Below are 26,598 nucleotides of genomic sequence, written 5' to 3'. Positions count from 1 at the left end.
AGGAAGTGGGTGTATTATAGTATAGCCCTTAGGCAGGGCAGCCAAAAATTGAGAGGCTCCACGTTGTCCCTGGATAGAGACCTGTTAGGTTCTTAGTGCCTCCGTGCTTGCATTTAAAAACCGCACGTGTGTGCCTGTTGGTGGCAGCTTTCCGCTGCATTTGTGTGAGTTTTGCAAAAACTTGGATATAACACACAAGTCTAGTGAATACACATCAGCACAGCATTGCAAAATGCGCAAGGGCGTTGTCAACGAACAAGGAAGTGGACGTGATGGTGGTGCAGGCAGACACCGAGGTTGTGTGCAAGCTCTAATTTCGCCACAACAAAGGGCCACATCTAGTCGCTCGCACGTCCTGTCCCAAATTCTTGGGGACCGCAGCAGTACACCGCTCTTGAACCAAGACCAGTGTCAACAGGTTGTTAGTTGGATAGCGGATAATGCTTCCAGTCAGATTGGCACCACCACAAACACTCTGTCTTCCACACGGTCAAGTGTCAGTAGCCGTGATACTGCACCGCACATTTCAGAACCTGATCCTCCTTCCTACCACCAGGCCGAGTACACGTCCACGGACATTACTGATCCCACACTTGGACACTCGGAATAGCTGTTCGTTCACGTTTCCATTCACAAATTCTGGCCTCTCGCCAGCTCCTGTTGAAGTGGGCCATGACGAGATTGTATGTACAGATGCACAAATATTTGAGCAGCCACGTTCTCACGAAGTTGGCAACGTGTCTCAACAAGGGGTGGACGATGATGAGACACTATTGTCAGGAAGTCAGGAGGAGGAGCAGGGTGCGGAAGAGGAAGACGACGTGGTGGATGATCCAGTAACTGACCCAACCTGGCAGGAGGATATGCAGAGCGAGGACAGCAGTGCACAGGGGGAGGGAGGCGTAGCATCCCAACAGGCAGTAAGAAGCAGAGTGGTGGCCCCAGGCAGACGTCAGGCAACTGTTCCCCGGAAAAACACGACACAAGGTGCCTGTACAAATGTTAGGTCTTCCCGAGTCTGGCTGTAATACTATTGTATGTATTGAGGATTTCGATTGCGTTAGGGCAATGACAACCAGAGACGAGTTCTTGGTGCAAGACATTTATAATATGCAACCAGCAAATATGTACATAAACGGAACAAAAACACAGTAGAACATAAATACAGGAAATACCTTCCAGGGACTGAGCGAAAGGGAATTCCCGGGACCGCGCACCGGACTCCCCCAGGGAGACCACCAACAGCAAACCCCTATACAGGGACTGTATGGCAATCACCCCAGAAGCCCTAAATGCGCAGCAGCCGGGACACAAAAGGGCAATAGGTAAGTCGAAAAATGTCTGTACGTGATGTGAGTCCAGAGTGGTATTAAACGGAAGGAACCGGGCAGAAGTTCCGACCAAAGACGGCAAACGGAGTCCAGGTACAGCTAGATGATACCAGATGAAGTCCAGAGTCGGTGTCGGTTGTTTTCCAAGAGGATCCGAATAACAATCAGGAACCAAAAGCAGCAGGGCAGGAGCACACAGGAAGCAGTATACTCAGGCACTGGACTAAGCTTTAGGGGCGGCTTTTAAACAGATGGACAGGAAGTAGGGCAACAGAACAGAAAACTCCATGTTAACAAAGGGCAAGCTCTTTCAAAAGAAAACTGGAAAACCCGGAACTCTGACACTGGCAGTTTTTTCAGTTGGCTCCAGATGATTCTAAAAAAGCCATTTGCAACACCTGCCATGCCAGCATCAGCAGGGGTACCAAAACTAGCAGCCTGACCACCACCAGCATGATCAGGCACATGTCAGCCAAGCACCCGACTTTGTGGGAAGTACAACAGAGTCGAGGAGCAGTGCTTGCTGATGTCACTGCTACGTCTTCGCTGGTTGTGCATGCGAGCCAATCCCCTGTCCATGCTGCCTGCGAACAAGCCTCCTCCACTCCTGCACCTGCAGTTGCCTACGCAGAAAGAACACCATCATCAAGCACGTCCTTGTCCCAGCGCAACGTTCAGTTATCCATTCAGCAAACCTTTGAGCGCAGGCGCAAATACACTGCCAACACCCCACATGCCACAGTTCTAAATGCTAACATTTCGCGACTGCTTGCGCTGGAAATGTTGCCTTTTAGGCTGGTTGAGACAGAAGCATTCCGCGAACTGATGGTGGCAGCTGTCCCACGTTACTCGGTCCACAGACGCCACTATTTCTCCCTGTGTGCCGTCCCCGCATTGCATAACTAACCACGTGTCACAAAACATCACACGTGCCCTGAACAACGCTGTTTCAGCCAAAGTCCACCTAACCACAGACACGTGGACAAGTGCATGTGGGCAAGGACGCTACATCTCGTTGACGTCACACTGGGTTAATATTGTGCAAGCTGGGACCCAGTCTGAGCGAGGGACGGAACACGTCCTTCACACACCAAGTTTTGCAGGCCCTACCTCAGTCAGGGTTTCACACACACTTTACAGCTCCGGAATGTCATGCTCCTCAGCCTCCTCCTCCTCCTGCGCATCCTGATCCACTTTACCCTCCACACCAGTCCCAAGCTGGAAGTGTCGCTGGCGGAGGAGGGGACGGTGCGCTCTCCCACTGCTCGGGTCCGGCTGACGCAGCTCTACGGCTGCTGCTGCTCGTTGGCTCGAGCGATGGCCGGATCCCGGGGACTCGAGCGGCGCTACTCGCCCGTGAGTGAAAAGGGGTGGTTTGGGTTTTGGGGATATTGTCCGTGACGCCACCCACGGTTGTGGTGATTGTGTGGACACCACCGCTGCTCTGGACGGGGATCCCGGGAGCCTGTGACAGGGAGCAGCTTTGTTGTTATTTCTCCCCTCCGTGGGTAGGGGGGTTGGTTGTCCCGGGGCCTGGTGATGGGGTAGAGATGGATGACAGGCGGGTTGCGGGGCCTGATGAAGTGCATGGTCGCAGGGGCAGCGCTGTGCCGCACGGCACGGAGGTACTCACTCAGCCCAATGATGATGACACAGTTCAGGGTAAAACAAGTGGCTGGATGGACGGGTCACTCGGACGGCTGCGGTTGTTCCTCCCTGCAGGTTAGTGATGACTGTCTCTCCCTGCACCTAAGTTAAGTGTTGGTAGTGATGGTTTCCCAACGGTAACCCGCTCCCTGACCTGGATATGGGCCGGAGGAGCCCCTTTTGCCCACAGGCGCTGGCCCTGGGAGACGGTTGCCCTTGGCGGTGGCTGTGTCTCCCCTTCACGGTTGTACGGTTGCCTTCTATCTGGACTTGGCTGTTTGGAAACCCTGAGGTCCCCTTCAATAACGGATTTGGCAAATTCACGGCGACACCAAGCCTTGCCGGGATCCGAAAGTCCTCTGCCAATGGTGCTGGCTTCTCTTTGTATACCGGTCCGGTACGGCCGGGTCACCACCCGTCCACGGTCCTTACGGCAGACTCCAATCGGCCTCCACTGCAGACGGTCACCACATCCTGCCAACCTTGCTGTCCTGTCCGGGCCACACACCCGGACCAACTTCAGGCTCTTTGCTGTCACTTTTCTCCTCTCTACTACTTTCCTCCTTCCACTTCCTTAGCTTAACTCTCACTGCCTGTGTTTTCCCTCCTCCTCGGTGGGTGGAGACCAACCGCCTGGCTCCACACCCTGGTGTGGACAACAGCCCCTGGGGAAGGCAACAAGGATTTTGTGTTTTGACTATGATATGCCTGCAGGGAGTGTGGGGTGTTTAAGTGTTGTGCTCTGTGGCCCCTGGCTTGTCCAGGGCGACACAGAAGCACTGCAGCACTGCCTCGGCGAAGCGGCAACAGGCAGTGCTGAAGCTAATCTGCATAGGTGACAAACCCCACAATGCAGAAGAGGTGTGGACAGCTCTGAAACAGCAGCAGGCAGATCACTGGCTCACAACTCTGAACCTAAAGCCAGGAAAGGTCGTGTGTGACAATGGCCGGAACCTGGTGGCGGCTTTGAGGCGAGGCCAGCTGACACATGTTCCATGCGTGGCCCATGTGCTCAACCTCGAGGTTCAGCGGTTTCTAAAGTCATACTCAGAGCTGTCTGATCTGCTGGTAAAAGTTCGCCGCCTGTCTGCACATTTTCGAAAGTCACCTACTGCTTCAGCCGGCCTTGCCGGCTTAAGACGCCGTTTGCATCTTCCGGCACACAGACTGGTGTGTGATGTCCCCACGCGTTGGAATTCAACTCTGCACATGTTGGTCAGGATATGTGAGCAGAAGAGGGCAGTTGTTGAGTACCTGCATCACCTAAGCCGTCGGGAAATGGGTCAAACTCCACACATAACACCTGAGGAGTGGAGATGGATGTCCGACCTATGCACCATCCGCCAAAACTTTGAGGACTACAACAAGATGGTGAGCGGCGATGACGACATTATTAGCGTCACCATACCGCTTCTCTGCCTTCTAAAATGGTCTCTGCTCAGAAAACAAACATGATGCATTGCAGGCGGAGCGCGATGAGTTTCAGCAAGAAACAGTAGTGGGTGTGGGTGATGAATGATAACACACAGCCCAGCCTCGTCTCATCACAACGTGCAGTGGAGGACTATGACGAGGAGGAGGATGAAGACATGGAGCAACTCTCTGGCCAAATTGAGGATATGACATGCAGTCATATCCTCGGTTCAGCGTGGCTGGCCAGAGGACAGGGTAGATGATGAGGAGGAGGAGGACAGCATGTTCAGTCATCGTGTTGGTCAGGATACTGAAGTGATGGCTGTTAAGAGTCTGGCACACATGGCTGACTTTATGGTAAGCTGCCTGTCTCGTGACCCTCGCGTTAAGAACATCTTGGCCGACAATCATTACTGGTTGGTAACACTGTTAGACCCACGCTAAAAGGAGAACTTTTTGTCTCTTATTCCCGAGGCGGAGAGGTCAGGCAAAATGCAGCAGTTCCAGAAGGCCATAGTCACGGAAGTAGGCAAAGCATTCCCCTCACAAAACGCTAGCGGCATAGGTCATGAATCAGTGGACAACCGAGGCGTACAGCCGAGAGAGGCACAAGTCCAATCCGCCAGAGGTAGGGGAACAGTCTTTAAGATGTGTGACAGTTTTCTCAGCCCCTCACGTACCACAGCCCCTGAGGTGCGGGGTAGTGCCACAAGAAATCCTAAGTTTGCCCAGATGCTGAAGGAGTACCTTGCAGATCGAACAACTGTACTCCGACATTCCTCTGTGCCTTACAATTATTGGGTATCCAAGCTGGACACGTGGCATGAATTGGCTCTCTACGCCTTGGAAGTCCTGGCCTGCCCTGCTGCTAGCGTTTTGTCAGAGCGTGTTTTTAGTGCCGCAGGTGGAATCATTACAGATAAACGCACCCGCCTGTCAACTGAAAATGCTGACAAGCTGACTCTGATCAAGATGAACAAGGGTTGGATTGGGCCAGACTTCACCACACCACCAGCAAATGAGAGCGGAATTTAAAGTTTGCCATGTACCTCCACTCACCCATGGGTACACACTTCTGGACTTTGGATAATCGCTGGACTGCTCCTCCTTCTCCTCATGCGCCACCATGATGACCGTTACAAATTGCAATACTTAGGCCTTTGTTTCAGGTATACCCCCAGTGGTAAATTTTTTCGCCCATTCTTTGCAGAATGGACATTACAACGACAGGAGACCCGCTCCTTTGCAATGGGAACAATGTTTTGAGGCCCTCATGCACGTCTCTACCCAGGGACAACGTGGAGCCTCCCAATTTTTGGCTGCCCTGCCTAAGGGCTATACTACAATAGACCCACTTCCTTCCAATGGGCACTTCAGGTTTACAGGCCCTCATGCACGTCTCTATCCAGGGACAACGTGGAGCCTGACGCTGCCACCGACTGCCACACACGTGCTGTTTTTAAATGCAAGCACGGACGCAATAAGAACCTAACTGGTTTTTAGGAGCGACAATTACTGAGAAGTCTGACACTATCAGACACTGCTGACTGACGTGTATTATACACTAGACTTGTGCGTTATATAATAGTTTGTGCAAAACGCGCACCTGTACGCTGCCACCGACTGCCACACACGTGCTGTTTTTAAATGCAAGCACGGACGCAATAAGAACCTAACTGGTTTTTAGGAGCGACAATTACTGAGAAGTCTGACACTATCAGACACTGCTGACTGACGTGTATTATACACTAGACTTGTGCGTTATATAATAGTTTGTGCAAAACGCGCACCTGTACGCTGCCACCGACTGCCACACACGTGCTGTTTTTAAATGCAAGCACGGACGCAATAAGAACCTAACTGGTTTTTAGGAGCGACAATTACTGAGAAGTCTGACACTATCAGACACTGCTGACTGACGTGTATTATACACTAGACTTGTGCGTTATATAATAGTTTGTGCAAAACGCGCACCTGTACGCTGCCACCGACTGCCACACACGTGCTGTTTTTAAATGCAAGCACGGACGCAATAAGAACCTAACTGGTTTTTAGGAGCGACAATTACTGAGAAGTCTGACACTATCAGACACTGCTGACTGACGTGTATTATACACTAGACTTGTGCGTTATATAATAGTTTGTGCAAAACGCGCACCTGTACGCTGCCACCGACTGCCACACACGTGCTGTTTTTAAATGCAAGCACGGACGCAATAAGAACCTAACTGGTTTTTAGGAGCGACAATTACTGAGAAGTCTGACACTATCAGACACTGCTGACTGACGTGTATTATACACTAGACTTGTGCGTTATATAATAGTTTGTGCAAAACGCGCACCTGTACGCTGCCACCGACTGCCACACACGTGCTGTTTTTAAATGCAAGCACGGACACAATAAGAACCTAACTGGTTTTTAGGAGCGACAATTACTGAGAAGTCTGACACTATCAGACACTGCTGACTGACGTGTATTATACACTAGACTTGTGCGTTATATAATAGTTTGTGCAAAACGCGCACCTGTACGCTGCCACCGACTGCCACACACGTGCTGTTTTTAAATGCAAGCACGGACGCAATAAGAACCTAACTGGTTTTTAGGAGCGACAATTACTGAGAAGTCTGACACTATCAGACACTGCTGACTGACGTGTATTATACACTAGACTTGTGCGTTATATAATAGTTTGTGCAAAACGCGCACCTGTACGCTGCCACCGACTGCCACACACGTGCTGTTTTTAAATGCAAGCACGGACGCAATAAGAACCTAACTGGTTTTTAGGAGCGACAATTACTGAGAAGTCTGACACTATCAGACACTGCTGACTGACGTGTATTATACACTAGACTTGTGCGTTATATAATAGTTTGTGCAAAACGCGCACCTGTACGCTGCCACCGACTGCCACACACGTGCTGTTTTTAAATGCAAGCACGGACGCAATAAGAACCTAACTGGTTTTTAGGAGCGACAATTACTGAGAAGTCTGACACTATCAGACACTGCTGACTGACGTGTATTATACACTAGACTTGTGCGTTATATAATAGTTTGTGCAAAACGCGCACCTGTACGCTGCCACCGACTGCCACACACGTGCTGTTTTTAAATGCAAGCACGGACGCAATAAGAACCTAACTGGTTTTTAGGAGCGACAATTACTGAGAAGTCTGACACTATCAGACACTGCTGACTGACGTGTATTATACACTAGACTTGTGCGTTATATAATAGTTTGTGCAAAACGCGCACCTGTACGCTGCCACCGACTGCCACACACGTGCTGTTTTTAAATGCAAGCACGGACGCAATAAGAACCTAACTGGTTTTTAGGAGCGACAATTACTGAGAAGTCTGACACTATCAGACACTGCTGACTGACGTGTATTATACACTAGACTTGTGCGTTATATAATAGTTTGTGCAAAACGCGCACCTGTACGCTGCCACCGACTGCCACACACGTGCTGTTTTTAAATGCAAGCACGGACGCAATAAGAACCTAACTGGTTTTTAGGAGCGACAATTACTGAGAAGTCTGACACTATCTGGACTGTTTTACACTGTGTACACCAGCCCCAGATATGAAGGCTGGTATACGGTCACCACTACCCTGCCTGCCTGCCTGCCTGTATACTGCTACAATAGTCCTGACAAGGACTCTTTTGGTCACTAGCCTGTATTCAGACCTGGCTATACCCTGCCTGTATATAGCAACAATAGTCCTGAGAAGGACTCTGCTACTGTACGCCGACCTGGCTATACCCTGCCTGCCTGTATACAACTAGAATAGTCCTGAGAAGGACTCCTGGTCACACTGTTTGCAGCCCTGCAACTGAAAAAGCTATAAAGGGCCGCAAAGCTTTCCCTGAATCAGCGACACTCTCCCTACACTCACTGTCAGAATAGCTGTGAGCAGAGCACAGCGCGCCGGCCGGTATAAAGGCTCGGTGACGCTGTGCAGGCCGGCCAATCACTGCAATTCCACAACTAACAGGGCTGTGGCATTGCAGTGGTCTGCCAGCCAATCCCTGCATGAGGGCTGGCTCTCAAAAGAGCGCCAACATGCAGAAATGAAGACCACGAGTAAAGCACGAGTATCGCGAGATTACTCGGTCCCCGCCGAGCAGCCCGAGTACAGTGATACTCGTGCGAGTACCGAGTAGTGACAAGCATGCTCGCTCATCACTACTAGTTAGTATGCTCAGCCTGACTGTGCCATTCCTGACGCTAAGTCTTCATTTCGGGATACAGCGCATGCTCCCACACTAAGTGTGAAAAGCCTCTTTGCACAGGTACTTGCATTCCGTGCCGGGTCTAAGTCCTGTTTTGTGCCTAGACACCATGCTAAAGCTGATAGTCTTTTTTCAGAGACTGTATTTCATGCTACTGAGCATGCTCAGGCACTTACTGCATCAGAGACTAGATCCGGTAATGAACTCTTTGGCCCTGCCCCTGATGTGGGGGTCCCATATAGACCACAGGGCATCAGGTGTCCTCCCAAATGGCTTGCAGAGGCCCACCCCTATGACTTGTCACCGCATTATTGATGGTCAGACGATGACTGGTGAGGTGTTTGGGTCATGGCAGCCATGAGGTCATCATTGAAGTTGCGGTTCCAAATAGGACGCTAGTTATGCCACTCATGACGTGTCACTCTGCTTTTGTCTCCAGGAGGTGCATTGTGGTTCACCCTGGTTTGGGGCGGACCCAGGTTATAAAAGGGGCTGGAGCCAACAAGGAGGTGCGCAGTCTTCTATTATGCTCCGAAAGAGCACACCTCCATGTGTTGAACCCATTGCGGCTTTAGGCCAGAGGTAGGCAGGGATAGGGTGTCGATGCAGGCCACCACCACAGTTGGTAACGCAGAACGGTTAAGACCAGCTCCTGTCCTACCAGTCCTGCTTGTGCAGCCCAGTGGCATTAACAGGCCTGCTGCTGCTGCTGATGTGCCTGCTGTCCACAGGTGTGGCCCCTACGCACACGGTCAGCGTACTCAATGGCCCCTGTGTTGTTAACAGGGAATTCCTGGGCTGGGTGGGCATGTGGACCCTGTGACGCTAACAGGGCTCCCAGTCTCCAGATCCGAATGGCGTCTAACTCGGTTCAGGCTACTATTAGTTTCATAGCCACACAGCTCTGTATCCTCCACCAAACCATCCAGTTGCCAACCTCTCCTTTTCCAACTGGGAGCACGATGGACACTGACTGCTGATGGGGATATATACCTTTCTCTTTCTTTTCTTATTAATTTTCGTTATATAGCGGTAACATAGTATATACCACCTTATCCAAATCTGCCAGTCCCACTGTAACAGATGGTGTTTCTTCAGCAAATGTTACTGTTGCTTAACCACCAAATCCACGGACCAAAACTTTTTTCCCCTTTCCAACACACCTGTTCCCCTTTCCACCAGCATCTGTCCTTTTTCAACTCATTTTGGTTTATGACCAAAAGTGCAACTCTGCAGGGACACCGTACTCAACGCCATCTCAGCACAGCAGCCAGCCCTCGGTCCCTCAGATGTGGACAATTAAAAGACCATTTCCTCCTATCCATGACAAAGCGTTGAGATTCACTCTGTGCAGCACTGGTGTTTAGTGGAAAAGCAGATCTAAGATTGCGTACCACATTCTGCAGATACTCCTGTATACGTGCGTCCATTTCTATGGCAGGAATTATTTCGCCAAATTTTGTCTTGTACCGGGGATCTAACAGTGTGGCAACCCAGTATTCAGGATTACTTTGAATTCGTACAATCCGAAGGTCATGTTGTAGGTAGTGCAGCAAGAAGGCGCTCATGTGTCTTGTGCATCCAGGAGGACCAAGTCCTTGGTGTGTTGGTGGCAGAGAGGTGAGAATCGTGCCTCCTTCCTCTGCCCTCTCCCCACAACCTCGCACAACCGAAATGTGAGCAAGCTCTCACTCATCTGCTGAGTCTTCCATGCCCATCGCCAGTTCATCCTCCATTTCTTCATGGGCTCCTGCACCTTCCTCAACACTTTTTGCTGATACTATGTGCCCTTGTTAATCCCTCTCCCTCACCATGACTGCGGCATAGGTGCCGCTGACCATCTGGACCTCGTAGATCTTGTTATCCCTTCCGCATATGACTCCTCCTGTACTTCCTCCCCTTCCTCTTGTCCCAACACCTGACTCCGAATAATAATTACAGTGTGCTCCATCATGTAGATGACCAGAATTGTCACGCTGAGAATGACATTGCCAGTGCTAAACATCTTCGTCGACATTTGTAAACTGTGTAGCAGGGTGCATAGGTCCTTGATCTGACACCACTCCAGCAGCGTGATCTGCACCACCTCTGGATCAAGTTATCCCAGGCTATATGTCATAACGTATTGCAGCAGGGTTCGGCGGTGCTGCCACAAACGCTGCAACATGTGCAGATTCAAATTCCTGCGTGTCGGCACATCGCATTTCAGGCGTTTAACCACCAGACCTAAAGACTTCTGTAGCGACGAAAGTTGTTGAGCTGCTGTGTGCGCACGATGGAAGTGAGCACATAGCGAGCGTGCCCGCTGCACAAGGCCATGTAGGCCGGGATGGTGTTTTAAAAATTGCTGGAGAATTAGGTTCAACACATGAGCCATGCAAGGCACGTGTGTCACATTGCCCTGACGTTGGCCCGCAGCCAGGTTTGCATCATTGCCGCACACGGCTGTTAAGTCACCGGACAAATTGTACTCCGGTCGCCAGGTGACAACGTGTTCCTTTCATGCATAGTGCTGATGATGGGAGAGGAGTCGATGCCAGCGGCGCAGGTGGACGCAGGTTATGCTCACCCACTGGGCTGCATTACCTTGACAGATGCAGAATCTCTGGCTGAATGTAGCTGGTGGGTATCTCACAGATGAAATACCATCATTCAGCTACAACCAATGGGAAGACACCACACCCTTTTTTATGCCCATCCTGCCTGCAGACCACTGCCAGACATAGCTATGAACCTCTGGTTAATTTTACCCCCAGTTCAGTTTTATGATTTTGTGTGCTTGTTACCTGACTACTTTTCCTGCTTGCTGTTTATGTACCTTGTTGGCCGATCCGCATTTCACCTCTGCTTGTTTTCTGATTAAGTCCTGGCCGTCCCATTCTGTTCCTGTTCCTCAATTAATGTTTTGACCCTGCCTGACTACTATTCTCTGGAACTGCAGCCTTCCACAGGTATTGATCACCTTGGGCCCTGTGTAATTCCTAATCCCTGTATAGGGGTTAAAGGGTTTCAGGGTTCTAGGGGTCCTGCTTGGTGAGTGGCTTCCCTCTAGCCTATCATTTACAGCCCATCTGAGTGTGTGGATCAAGGAAGGCGTTACACCGTGCTCTCTGCAGAAGGCCATGTGGGCCAGGATAGTGCTTTAAAAATTGCTGGACAACCAGGTTCAACACGTGAACCACACAAGGCACGTGTGTCACATTGTCACAGCGAAGGGCCGCACCCATGTTTGCATCATTGTCGCACCCGGCCTTCCCTGGCTGCTGGTTGAGTGGAGACAACCATTGATGAAACTCGGTGTCCAAAGCTAACCGTCCACAACTTCTCAGCGGTGTGACTCACATTTCCCATACATTTCAAAGTAAACCTTTGACCGCCTGATGGCATTGAGCTCTGCTGCCAGCATAGTAAGGAGGTGTGTGGTATTCCTTGTGCGCAGTTACAAGGAAGGGTGGCCTGACCACACAGGGTTTGCGCCAAGGTGGAGGACCCACACGAGGTTGAAGAGGCAGAAGCAGTGTATTAACTTCTACATACAGAAGAAGGATTGAAACAACTCGTGGGGACGGCAAGACTTGTACAGCAGACCCTTCTCCATCTCTCCCCACAGTAACCCATTGCCCAGTCAGCGACATGTAACGCCCCTGTCCATGCTTACTGGGCCAATTATCTGTGGTGAAATGCACCCTGTCACACAGAGTTTCTCAAGGAATCAGTGATGTTTAGTGCGACATGCTGGTGTAGCGCGTGCACGCCTTTGTTGGAGAAGGAGTGGCGCCTGGGCATCTGCTCTTGGGGCACTGCGATGGGCATAAGGTCTCGGTTAAATCCTCGGTTAAAAAGGTTGGAAAGGCAGCATTTTGGTAGCCAACAGTTTCCAGATGCTGAAAGTCAACCTCTAAGCCATGTCATGCCCTTCTAAAAGCATGTAAAACACAGTAAGGGGACTCCAACCACAGTCTCCCTTGTTTCCAAAAATTGGGCCACACACACCCCACTTGACTGGCATCAGTTGACCCAATTTTCAAGATGAAAAAGATGCTTTGCATGAAGCACTCTCAAAAATACGCGTGCCTTTCCCGTCCCCTGGCCGACCCAGGGGAAGAAAAGTCCTCTGAGAGCCATGACTTGTTCATCTTGGTTCTTTTAGAAATACAGCGAGGGGACTCCAACCACAGTCTCCTTCGTTTCCAGTAACTGGGCCACACACACCCCACTTGACTGGCATCGGTTGAGCCCCCTTTAGAAAAAGAAAAAGATGCTTTGCATGAAGCACTCTCAAAAATACGCGTGCCTTTCCCGTCCCCTGGCTGACCCAGGGGAAGAAAAGTCCTCTGAGAGCCATGACTTGTTCATCTTGGTTCTTTTAGAAACACAGCGAGGGGACTCCAACCACAGTCTCCCTCGTTTCCACTAACTGGGCCACACACACCCCACTTGACTGGCATCGGTTGAGCCCCCTTTTGAAAAAGAAAAAGATGCTTTGCATGAAGCACTCTCAAAAATACGCGTGCCTTTCCCGTCCCCTGGCTGACCCAGGGGAAGAAAAGTCCTCTGAGAGCCATGACTTGTTCATCTTGGTTCTTTTAGAAATACAGCGAGGGGACTCCAACCACAGTCTCCCTCGTTTCCACTAACTGGGCCACACACACCCCACTTGACTGGCATCGGTTGAGCCCCCTTTTGAAAAAGAAAAAGATGCTTTGCATGAAGCACTCTCAAAAATACGCGTGCCTTTCCCGTCCCCTGGCTGACCCAGGGGAAGAAAAGTCCTCTGAGAGCCATGACTTGTTCATCTTGGTTCTTTTAGAAACACAGCGAGGGGATTCCAACCACAGTCTCCCTCGTTTCCACTAACTGGGCCACACACACCCCACTTGACTGGCATCGGTTGAGCCCCCTTTTGAAAAAGAAAAAGATGCTTTGCATGAAGCACTCTCAAAAATACGCGTGCCTTTCCCGTCCCCTGGCTGACCCAGGGGAAGAAAAGTCCTCTGACAGCCATGACTTGTTCATCTTGGTTCTTTTAGAACCATAGCGAGGGGATTCCAACCACAGTCTCCCTCGTTTCCACTAACTGGGCCACACACACCCCACTTGACTGACATCAGTTGATTCCCCTTTTCAAAATGAAAAAGATGCTTTGCATGAAGCACTCTCGAAAATACGCGTGCCTTTTCCGTCCCCTGGCTGACCCAGGGGAAAAGTCCTCTGAGAGCCATGATTTGTTCATTTTGGTTCTTTTAGAACCATAGCGAGGGGACTCCAACCACAGTCTCCCTCGTTGCCACTAATTGGGCCACACACACCCCACTTGACTGACATCAGTTGATTCCCCTTTTCAAAATGAAAAAGATGCTTTGCATGAAGCACTCTCAAAAATACGCGTGCCTTTCCCGTCCCCTGGCTCAACCAGGGGAAGAAAAGTCCTCTGAGAGCCATGATTTGTTCATTTTGGTTCTTTTAGAAACACAGCGAGGGGACTCCAACCACAGTCTCCCTCGTTGCCACTAATTGGGCCACACACACCCCACTTGACTGACATCAGTTGATGCCCCTTTTCAAAATGAAAAAGATGCTTTGCATGAAGCACTCTCAAAAATATGCGTGCCTTTCGCCTCCCCTGGCTGACCCAGGGGAAGAAAAGTCCTCTGAGAGCCATGACTTGTTCATCTTGGTTCTTTTAGAAACACAGCGAGGGGACTCCAACCACAGTCTCCCTCGTTGCCACTAATTGGGCCACACACACCCCACTTGACTGGCATCAGTTGACCCAATTTTCAAGATGAAAAAGATGCTTTGCATGAAGCACTCTCGAAAATACGCAGGCCTTTTCCGTCCCCTGGCTGACCCAGGGGAAGAAAAGTCCTCTGAGAGCCATGATTTGTTCATTTTGGTTCTTTTAGAAACACAGCGAGGGGACTCCAACCACAGTCTCCCTCGTTGCCACTAATTGGGCCACACACACCCCACTTGACTGACATCAGTTGATTCCCCTTTTCAAAATGAAAAAGATGCTTTACATGAAGCACTCTCAAAAATACGCGTGCCTTTCCCGTCCCCTGGCTCAACCAGGGGAAGAAAAGTCCTCTGAGAGCCATGATTTGTTCATTTTGGTTCTTTTAGAAACACAGCGAGGGGACTCCAACCACAGTCTCCCTCGTTGCCACTAATTGGGCAACACACACCCCACTTGACTGACATCAGTTGATGCCCCTTTTCAAAATGAAAAAGATGCTTTGCATGAAGCACTCTCAAAAATATGCGTGCCTTTCGCCTCCCCTGGCTGACCCAGGGGAAGAAAAGTCCTCTGAGAGCCATGACTTGTTCATCTTGGTTCTTTTAGAAACACAGCGAGGGGACTCCAACCACAGTCTCCCTCGTTTCCACTAGCTGGGCCACACACACCCCACTTGACTGGCATCGGTTGAGCCCCCTTTTGAAAAAGAAAAAGATGCTTTGCATGAAGCACTCTCAAAAATACGCGTGCCTTTCCCGTCCCCTGGCTGACCCAGGGGAAGAAAAGTCCTCTGAGAGCCATGACTTGTTCATCTTGGTTCTTTTAGAAACACAGCGAGGGGACTCCAACCACAGTCTCCCTCGTTTCCACTAACTGGGCCACACACACCCCACTTGACTGGCATCGGTTGAGCCCCCTTTTGAAAAAGAAAAAGATGCTTTGCATGAAGCACTCTCAAAAATACGTGTGCCTTTCCCGTCCCCTGGCTGACCCAGGGGAAGAAAAGTCCTCTGAGAGCCATGACTTGTTCATCTTGGTTCTTTTAGAAACACAGCGAGGGGACTCCAACCACAGTCTCCCTCGTTGCCACTAATTGGGCCACACACACCCCACTTGACTGGCTTCAGTTGACCCAATTTTCAAGATGAAAAAGATGCTTTGCATGAAGCACTCTCGAAAATACGCGTGCCTTTTCCGTCCCCTGGCTGACCCAGGGGAAGAAAAGTCCTCTGAGAGCCATGATTTGTTCATTTTGGTTCTTTTAGAAACACAGCGAGGGGACTCCAACCACAGTCTCCCTCGTTGCCACTAATTGGGCTACACACACCCCACTTGACTGACATCAGTTGATTCCCCTTTTCAAAATGAAAAAGATGCTTTGCATGAAGCACTCTCAAAAATACGCGTGCCTTTCCCGTCCCCTGGCTCAACCAGGGGAAGAAAAGTCCTCTGAGAGCCATGATTTGTTCATTTTGGTTCTTTTAGAAACACAGCGAGGGGACTCCAACCACAGTCTCCCTCGTTGCCACTAATTGGGCCACACACACCCCACTTGACTGACATCAGTTGATGCCCCTTTTCAAAATGAAAAAGATGCTTTGCATGAAGCACTCTCAAAAATACGCGTGCCTTTCGCCTCCCCTGGCTGACCCAGGGGAAGAAAAGTCCTCTGAGAGCCATGACTTGTTCATCTTGGTTCTTTTAGAAACACAGCAAGGGGACTCCAACCACAGTCTCCCTCGTTTCCACTAACTGGGCCACACACACCCCACTTGACTGGCATCGGTTGAGCCCCCTTTTGAAAAAGAAAAAGATGCTTTGCATGAAGCACTCTCAAAAATACGCGTGCCTTTCCCGTCCCCTGGCTGACCCAGGGGAAGAAAAGTACTCTGAGAGCCATGACTTGTTCATCTTGTTTCTTTTAGAAACACAGTGAGGGGACTCCAACCACAGTCTCCCTCGTTTCCACTAACTGGGCCACACACACCCCACTTGACTGGCATCGGTTGAGCCCCCTTTTGAAAAAGAAAAAGATGCTTTGCATGAAGCACTCTCAAAAATACGTGTGCCTTTCCCGTCCCCTGGCTGACCCAGGGGAAGAAAAGTCCTCTGAGAGCCATGATTTGTTCATTTTGTGTCTTTTAGAAACACAGCGAGGGGACTCCAACCACAGTCTCCCTCGTTGCCACTAATTGGGCCACACACACCCCACTTGATTGACATCAGTTGATTCCCCTTTTCAAAATGAAAAATATGCTTTGCATGAAGCACTCTCAAAAATACGCATGCCTTTCCCGTCCCCTGGCTCAACCAGGGGAAGAAAAGTCCTCTGAGAGCCATGATTTGTTCATTTTGGTTCTTTTAGAAACACAGCGAGGGGACTCCAACCACAGTCTCCCTCGTTGCCACTAATTGGGCCACACACACCCCACTTGACTGACATCAGTTGATGCCCCTTTTCAAAATGAAAAAAATGCTTTTCATGAAGCACTCTCAAAAATACGCGTGCCTTTCCCGTCCCCTGGCTCAACCAGGGGAAGAAAAGTCCTCTGAGAGCCATGATTTGTTCATTTTGGTTCTTTTAGAAACACAGCGAGGGGACTCCAACCACAGTCTCCCTCGTTGCCACTAATTGGGCCACACACACCCCACTTGACTGACATCAGTTGATGCCCCTTTTCAAAATGAAAAAGATGCTTTGCATGAAGCACTCTCAAAAATACGCGTGCCTTTCGCCTCCCCTGGCTGACCCAGGGGAAGAAAAGTCCTCTGAGAGCCATGACTTGTTCATCTTGGTTCTTTTAGAAACACAGCGAGGGGACTCCAACCACAGTCTCCCTCGTTTCCACTAACTGGGCCACACACACCCCACTTGACTGGCATCGGTTGAGCCCCCTTTTGAAAAAGAAAAAGATGCTTTGCATGAAGCACTCTCAAAAATACGCGTGCCTTTCCCGTCCCCTGGCTGACCCAGGGGAAGAAAAGTCCTCTGAGAGCCATGACTTGTTCATCCTGGTTCTTTTAGAAACACAGCGAGGGGACTCCAACCACAGTCTCCCTCGTTTCCACTAACTGGGCCACACACACCACACTTGACTGGCATTGGTTGAGCCCCCTTTTGAAAAAGAAAAAGATGCTTTGCATGAAGCACTCTCAAAAATATGCGTGCCTTTCCCGTCCCCTGGCTGACCCAGGGGAAGAAAAGTCCTCTGAGAGCCATGATTTGTTCATCTTGGTTCTTTTAGAAACACAGCGAGGGGACTCCAACCACAGTCTCCCTCATTGCCACTAATTGGGCCACACACATTCCACTTGACTGGCATTAGTTGACCCAATTTTCAAGATGAAAAAGATGCTTTGCATGAAGCACTCTCAAAAATACACGTGCCTTTTCCGTCCCCTGGCTGACCCAGGGAAAGAAAAGTCCTCTGAGAGCCATGATTTGTTCATTTTGGTTCTTTTAGAAACACAGCGAGGGGACTCCAACCACAGTCTCCCTCGTTGCCACTAATTGGGCCACACACACCCCACTTGACTGACATCAGTTGATGCCCCTTTTCAAAATGAAAAAGATGCTTTGCATGAAGCACTCTCAAAAATACGCGTGCCTTTCGCCTCCCCTGGCTGACCCAGGGGAAGAAAAGTCCTCTGAGAGCCATGATTTGTTCATTTTGTGTCTTTTAGAAACACAGCGAGGGGACTCCAACCACAGTCTCCCACGTTGCCACTAATTGGGCCACACACACCCCACTTGACTGACATCAGTTGATTCCCCTTTTCAAAATGAAAAAGATGCTTTGCATGAAGCACTCTCAAAAATACGCGTGCCTTTCTCGTCCCCTGGCTCAACCATGGGAAGAAAAGTCCTCTGAGAGCCATGATTTGTTCATTTTGGTTCTTTTAGACACACAGCGAGGGGACTCCAACCACAGTCTCCCTTGTTGCCACTAATTGGGCCACACACACCCCACTTGACTGACATCAGTTGATGCCCCTTTTCAAAATGAAAAAGATGCTTTTCATGAAGCACTCTCAAAAATACGCGTGCCTTTCCCGTCCCCTGGCTCAACCAGGGGAAGAAAAGTCCTCTGAGAGCCATGATTTGTTCATTTTGGTTCTTTTAGAAACACAGCGAGGGGACTCCAACCACAGTCTCCCTCGTTGCCACTAATTGGGCCACACACACCCCACTTGACTGACATCAGTTGATGCCCCTTTTCAAAATGAAAAAGATGCTTTTCATGAAGCACTCTCAAAAATATGCGTGCCTTTCCCGTCCCCTGGCTCAACCAGGGGAAGAAAAGTCCTCTGAGAGCCATGATTTGTTCATTTTGGTTCTTTTAGAAACACAGCAAGGGGACTCCAACCACAGTCTCCCTTGTTGCCACTAATTGGGCCACACACACCCCACTTGACTGAAATCAGTTGATGCCCCTTTTCAAAATGAAAAAGATGCTTTGCATGAAGCACTCTCAAAAATACGCGTGCCTTTCGCCTCCCCTGGCTGACCCAGGGGAAGAAAAGTCCTCTGAGAGCCATGACTTGTTCATCTTGGTTCTTTTAGAAACACAGTGAGGGGACTCCAACCACAGTCTCCCTCGTTTCCACTAACTGGGCCACACACACCCCACTTGACTGGCATCGGTTGAGCCCCCTTTTGAAAAAGAAAAAGATGCTTTGCATGAAGCACACTCAAAAATACGCGTGCCTTTCCCATCCCCTGGCTGACCCAGGGGAAGAAAAGTCCTCTGAGAGCCATGACTTGTTCATCTTGGTTCTTTTAGAAACACAGCGAGGGGACTCCAACCACAGTCTCCCTCGTTTCCACTAACTGGGCCACACACACCACACTTGACTGGCATCGGTTGAGCCCCCTTTTGAAAAAGAAAAAGATGCTTTGCATGAAGCACTCTCAAAAATACGCGTGCCTTTCCCGTCCCCTGGCTGACCCAGGGGAAGAAAAGTCCTCTGAGAGCCATGACTTGTTCATCTTGGTTCTTTTAGAAACACAGCGAGGGGACTCCAACCACAGTCTCACTCATTGCCACTAATTGGGCCACACACACCCCACTTGACTGGCATTAGTTGACCCAATTTTCAAGATGAAAAAGATGCTTTGCATGAAGCACTCTCAAAAATACACGTGCCTTTTCCGTCCCCTGGCTGACCCAGGGGAAGAAAAGTCCTCTGAGAGCCATGATTTGTTCATTTTGGTTCTTTTAGAAACACAGCGAGGGGACTCCAACCACAGTCTCCCTCGTTGCCACTAATTGGGCCACACACACCCCACTTGACTGACATCAGTTGATTCCCCTTTTCAAAATGAAAAAGATGCTTTGCATGAAGCACTCTCAAAAATACGCGTGCCTTTCCCATCCCCTGGCTCAACCAGGGGAAGAAAAGTCCTCTGAGAGCCATGATTTGTTCATTTTGGTTCTTTTAGAAACATAGCGAGGGGACTCCAACCACAGTCTCCCTCGTTGCCACTAATTGGGCCACACACACCCCACTTGACTGACATCAGTTGATGCCCCTTTTCAAAATGAAAAAGATGCTTTGCATGAAGCACTCTCAAAAATACGCGTGCCTTTCGCCTCCCCTGGCTGACCCAGGGGAAGAAAAGTCCTCTGAGAGCCATGTCCACATTGTCAGTGGACAGACACGTGTGCTTATCTGCCAGCAGACCCCCAGCAGCACTGAAGACAGGTTCCGAGAGAACACTGGCTGCAGGACACGACAAGGTCCCCAAGGCGTACGTGGCGAGCTCAGGCAATTTATCTAGATTGGAAGCCTAAAATGAGCAGGGCTCAAGTTGCACAATAATGGAATCGATGTTTCCTTGCATATACTCATATATCTGTGTGTCGTCCTCTTTTTCCTTGTCCAGCTCTTTTGTTTTCGCATGAGTATATGTCCTTGTCACTTTCCCATGTGTTTGTGTTGTGTTGTGAGTTGTTTATCACCTTTTGGACACCTTTGAGGGTGTCTTCTAGGTGTTTTTATGTGTTTGTGATTGCCTGCCATTGTTTCCTATGCAGTTCGAGTTCGGTTCGTTGAACGTTCGATGAGCCGAACTCGAATGGGACCTCCGTTCGGCGAACCGACCTCGAGCCGAACCGGGACCGGTTCGCTCATCTCTACCGATGACACCCTTTTATCCTTATCTGACCCCTACAACTCTATTGAAGAGACTTTGAAAGAATTGAACTATTTCGCAGACGTTTCATATTTCAAACTGTATATGTTTAAATCTAAGATCCTCTCCTTTTTCCTTGACAAATCCTCTATGGACAACATAAAAAGTATCTCTTCTTTTGAATGGGTTGACACTTCTTTTACATACCTTGGTAATACTTTAACAAAAAATGAGCATTCCTTAACCCCTTAACGACCTCGGGCCGTAAAATTACATCCTTGCGGTCATAATGTTACTGCCCACGGTCTGCCGGCAGCATCATGCTGCGATCGGTAACATCTCAGCTGATTTTCACAGCTGAGATGTGTGCCTGCTAGGCACGAGCAGAATCGTTATCTGCTCGTGCCGTTTAACCCCTTATATGGCGCTGTCAATATGTGACAGCGCCATTATAAGCGCGATTGCGGTAAACATTTCCTTACCGCCCGATACCGGAATTCACGTGACGCGATCACGTGACTCCCGATAGTTGTCATGGTAGCACAGGGTCATGTGATGACTCCTGTACTACACCTGACTTGCTTTCACTTTCGCTATGCCAGATTCACAGCAAAATAGAAAGAGAGCGTATCTGCTGTTTACAGCCTTGTAGCTGTGATCAGCAGATACTGCAGAGCGATCGGAATGCTGATCGCAATAGCCCCCTAGGGTGACTAGTAAAATAAAAAAAAAGTTAAAAAAAAGTTTTAAAAAATTAAAAAAAAAACAAAAAACCTAAAAGTTCAAATCACCCCCCATTCGCCCCATTGAAAATTAAAGGGTTAACCACTTAACGACCTTTGACGTACTGGGTACGTGATGGTGACATGGTGCTAAACGACCCATGACGTACCCAGTACGTCATGGCGAAATCGGAGTCCCGGAGCCGGGGGGAGTGAAATTTGTTTAATTAAACTGTAGATTCGGGAAGGAGGGGACCTCTGCCTAACCTCAGGACGGGTGGTGCCTCCTCCCCGAACATACAGAGGCTGTCATTGGCTGACGAATGCCGCTCAGCCAATTACAGTCACTGTAATGTTCCAGCCATTGAATATGGCTGGAACATTGAAATCCAGCCCTGATCAGTGCTGTTGTAGCACTGGCCATTGGCTGGAGCTGGGTGATCGATGCTTCACCCGCCCCCAGCTCTGATTGGAGAGACCGGTCTTGTGACCGATCTCTCCAATTACCGTGGATCTGGTGCCGGTGACCTGTGTCCGTCCCTGAAAGCCGAGGAGAGCGGTCTCTGCGGGTGCCCATCTGTAAGTTGCTGCCCCCGCCGGCCGCCCCTGTCCCCGATCGCCCTGCCAGCCCCGCCGCTGTCTCCTATCGCCCCGTCCGCCACCGCCAGCCCCGCCGCTGTCTCCGATCGCCCCGCCCGCCACCGCCAGCCCCGCCGCTGTCTCCGATCGCCCCGCCCGCCAGCGCCAGCCCCGCCGCTGTCTCCGATCGCCCCGCCCGCCACCGCCAGCCCCGCCGCTGTCTCCACCAGCCCCGCCGCTGTCTCCGATCGCCCCGTCCGCCACCACCAGCCCCGCCGCTGTCTCCGCCAGCCCCGCCGCTGTCTCTGATCACCCCACCCGCCAGCCCCGCCGCTGTCTCCAATCGCCCCGCCCGCCACTGCCAGCCCCGCCGCTGTCTCCGATCGCCCCGCCCGCCAGCCCCAGCCCCGCCGCTGTCTCCGCCAGCCCCGCCGCTGTCTCCCATCGCCCCGACCGCCACCACCAGCCCCGCCGCTGTCTCCGCCAGCCCCGCCGCTGTATCCGATCACCCCGCCCGCCAGCCCCAGCCCCGCCGCTGTCTCCGATCATCCCGCCCGCCACCGCCAGCCCCGCCGCTGTCTCCACCAGCCCCGCCGCTGTCTCCGATCGCCCCTCCTGCCAGACCCAGCCCCGCCGCTGTCTCCGATCGCCCTGCCCGCCACCGCCAGCCCCGCCGCTGTCTCTGCCAGCCCTGCCGCTGCCTCCGATCGTCCCGCCCGCCACCCGCCAGCCCCGCCGCTGTCTCCGCCAGCCCCGCCGCTGTCTCCGATCGCCCCGCCCGCCAGCCCCAGCCCCGCCGCTGTCGCCGATCGTCCCGCCCGCAACCGCCAGCCCCGCCGCTGTCTCCGATCGCCACCGCCAGCCCCACCGCTGATTCCGATTGCCACCGCCAGCCCCACCGCTGTCCCCGATCGCCCCGCCCGCCACTGTCCCCGCCGCCACGTTCGCCACTGTCCCCGCCACCACGTTCGCCACTGTCCCCGCCGCCACGTTCGCCACTGTCCCCGCCGCCACGTTCGCCACTGTCCCCACCGCCACGTTTGCCACTGTCCCCGCCGCCGTCACACCCACCTTTTTTAGCCGCTGCTGCCCCCAAATCGGCCCCCACTGTTCCCGATTGTTGCCTTTTTCATCGGCTGCCCCGTCTCTATCGCCACTTCACCTCCTCCCCTTCCATGTGCTGCAAGCCACCCTCCCCCCACATGTGCTGCAAGCCACCCTCCCCCTCCATGTGCTGCAAGCCACCCTCCCCCTCCATGTGCTGCAAGCCACCCTCCCCCCTCCATGTTCTGGGGGCTCTCCTCCCCCCGGGGCCTCCCCTCCTCCATGTGCCATCTCTCTCTCCCATCAGACTCTGCCCCCCTCCCCGATCTGCTGCCTGCTCTCTCCCATCCTCTTCATCTACTGCCCCCTCTCACTCTCCTCAATCTGTTGCCTCCTTCATCTGCTGCCTCTTCTGTCTGCTGTGATCCTGCTGGCTAGATCCATCCTGTAAGGTAGGTATCCCCATCACACCTCCCTCCCCCCCATCCTCCGCCGCTCCTCCATCCGCTGCGCCATTTCCTATCATCCATCTGCTGCGCCCTTTCCCATCCTCTGCTGCTCCTCCATCCGCTGCGCCCTTTCCCATCTTCCATCCGCTGAGCCCTTTCCGATCCTCTGCTGCTCCTCCATCCGCTGCGCCCTTTCCCATCTTCCATCCGCTGAGCCCTTTCCGATCCTCTGCCGCTCCTCCATCCGCTGCGCCCTTTCCCATCTTCCATCCGCTGAGCCCTTTCCGATCCTCTGCCGCTCCTCCATCCGCTGCGCCCTTTCCCATCTTCCATCCGCTGCGCCCTTTCTCATCTGCCGCCCCGCCCTCTTGCATCGCATTATCCAGCGCAGTTGCTTGCTTCCAGACTGGAGAGGATGATGCGATGCGAGACTCGTGCATTGCTCTCACGTTTGGCACTGGTCTTAGTGGCAGGCGCTCATATTTTTTTTTTTATTCTTTTTTTTTTTTTTTTTACTGATGTCTGTATTTTTTTTTTCGCCAAACTAATTTTTTTGTATGGGTGGGGGTCTAGTTTCCAAAATGGGATCACATGTGGGGGAGCTCCATTGTTTAGGTACCTCAGGGGGTCTCCAAATGCAACATGGCGTCTGCTAATAATTCCAATCAATTTTACTGTGAAATGGCGCTGCTTCTCTTCTAAGCCCCGCCGTACGCCCAAACAATTGATTTCCACTACATATGAGGTACCTGTGTACTCAGGAGAAATTGCACAATACATTTTATAGTGCATTTTTTCCTGATACCCTTGTGAAAAAAAAACTACCTGTTTGAAAAAACAATTTTGTAGTAAAAAAAAGAATAAAATATTTTCACGGCTGAACATTACAAACGTTTGTGAAGCCTCCAGGGGTTCAAAGTGCTCACTAAACAGCTAGATAAATTCCATGAGGGGTCTAGTTTCCAAAATGGGGTCAATTGTGGGGGAGCTCCATTGTTTAGGCACTTCAGGGGGCTCTCCAAACGCAACATGGCGTCCGCTAATAATTCCAACCAATTTTGCTGTGAAATGGCGCTCCTTGCCTTCCGAGTCCTGCTGTGTGCCCAAACATTTGATTTCCACCACATATGGGGTATCTGCGTACTCAGGAGAAAATGCATAATACATTTCATGGTGCATTTTTTCCTGATACCCTTGTGATAAAAAAGCTACCTGGTTGAAGCAACAGTTTTGTGGTAAAAAAAATTTTTTTTCTTTTCACGGCTCAACATTATAAACTTCTGTGAAGCCCCCAGGGGTTCAAAGTGCACATCAAACATCTAGAAAAAATATCTGAGGGCTCTAGTTTCCAAAATGGGGTCACTTATGGGTGAGCTCCATTGTTTAGGCACCTCAGGGAGTCTTCAAACCCGACATGGCACCCGCTAATGAGTGCAGCTAATTTTGCACTCAAAAATTCAAATGGCGCTCCTTGCCTTCCGAGTCCTGCCGTGTGCCCAAACATTTGATTTCCACCACATATGGGGTATCTGCGTACTCAGGAGAAAATGCACAATACATTTTATGGTGCATTTTTTCCTGATACCCTTGTGATAAAAAAAAAGCTACCTGGTTGAAGCAACAGTTTTGTGGTAAAAAAAAATTTTTTTCTTTTCACGGCTCAACATTATAAACTTCTGTGAAATACCCAGGGGTTCAAAGTGCACATCAAACATCTAGAAAAAATATTTGAGGGCTCTAGTTTCCAAAATGGGGTCACTTATGGGGGAGCTCCATTGTTTAGGCACCTCAGGGAGTCTTCAAACCCGAGAAGGCGTCTGATAATGAGTGCAGCTAATTTTGCACTCAAAAATTCAAATGGCGCTCCTTGCCTTCCGAGTCCTGCTGTGTGCCCAAACATTTGATTTCCACCACATATGAGGTATCTGCGTACTCAGGAGAAAATGCACGATACATTTTATGATGCATTTTTCCTGATACCCTTGTGAAAATACTAATTTTTATTGCTAAAGTAACATTTTTGTGTTAAAAAAGTAAAATTTTCATTTTTTTCTTCTACATTGCTTTGGTTGCTGTGAAGCTCCTAAAGGGTTAATAAACTTCTTGGATGTGGTTTTGAGCAGAGTGAGGGGTGCAGATTTTAGAATGGGGTCACTTTTGGGTATTTTCTTTCGCCTAGGTTTCTCAAATCACTCCAAATGTGATGTGGTACCTAAAAAATTTTCTTTTGTAAATTTTGTTGGAAAAATGAGAAATTGCTGATGAACTTTGAACCCTTCTAACTTCCTAACGGAATTTTTTTTTTTTTCAAAAATTGCGCTGGTGTAAAGCAGACAAGTGGGAAATGTTATTTAGTAACTATTTTGTGTGACATATCTCTCAGATTTATGGGCATAAAATTTCAAATTTTAAAAACTGCGAAATTTTCAAAATTTTCGCCAAATTTCCGAAATTTTCACAAATAAACGCAAAACATATTGGCCTAAATTTACCACTGACATGAAGAACAATATGTCACGAAAAAACAATGTCAGAATCGCCAGGATCCGTTGAAGTGTACCAGAGTTATAACCTGTCAAAGTGACACTGGTCAAAATTGCAAAAAATGGCCGGGTCTTTAAGGTGAAAACAGGCTGGGGGCTGAAGGGGTTAAAAAAATAAAAAATATACACACATTTGGTATCGCTGCGTTCAGAAATGCCCGATCTATCAAAATATAAAATCAGTTAATCTGATCAGTATACGGCATAGCGGCAAAAAAATTCCAAAGGCCAAAACGTTTTTTTTTGTCGCCACAACTTTTGCGCAAAATGCAATAAGAGGCGATCAAAACGTAGCATCTGCGCAAAAATGGTACCGTTAAAAACGTCAGCTCGAGACGCAAAAAATAAGCCATCATTAAGCCATAGATCCAGAAAAATGAGAATGCTACGGGTCACGGAATATGGCGTAAAACGTGCACCACTTTTTTCGGACAAACTTCCGATTTTTTTTAAACCCCTTATATAAAAGTAAACCTACACATGTTTGGTGTCTACGAACTCGCACTGACCTGAGGCATCACACCCACACATCTGTTTTACCATATAGTGAACACAGTGAATAAAATATCTCAAAAACCATAGTGCTATCGCACTTTTTTTGCAATTTTTCAGCATTTGTAATTTTTTTGCCATTTTCTAGTACACTATATGGTAAAACTGATGGTTTCATTTAAAAGTACAGCTCGTTCCGCAAAAAATGAGCCCTCACATGACCATATTGACTGAAAAATAAAAAAGTTACGTCTCTC

Source organism: Anomaloglossus baeobatrachus, chromosome 5 (genome assembly GCF_048569485.1).
Source record: "Anomaloglossus baeobatrachus isolate aAnoBae1 chromosome 5, aAnoBae1.hap1, whole genome shotgun sequence".
NCBI lineage: Eukaryota > Metazoa > Chordata > Amphibia > Anura > Aromobatidae > Anomaloglossus > Anomaloglossus baeobatrachus.
This window is presented reverse-complemented; position numbering follows the sequence as displayed.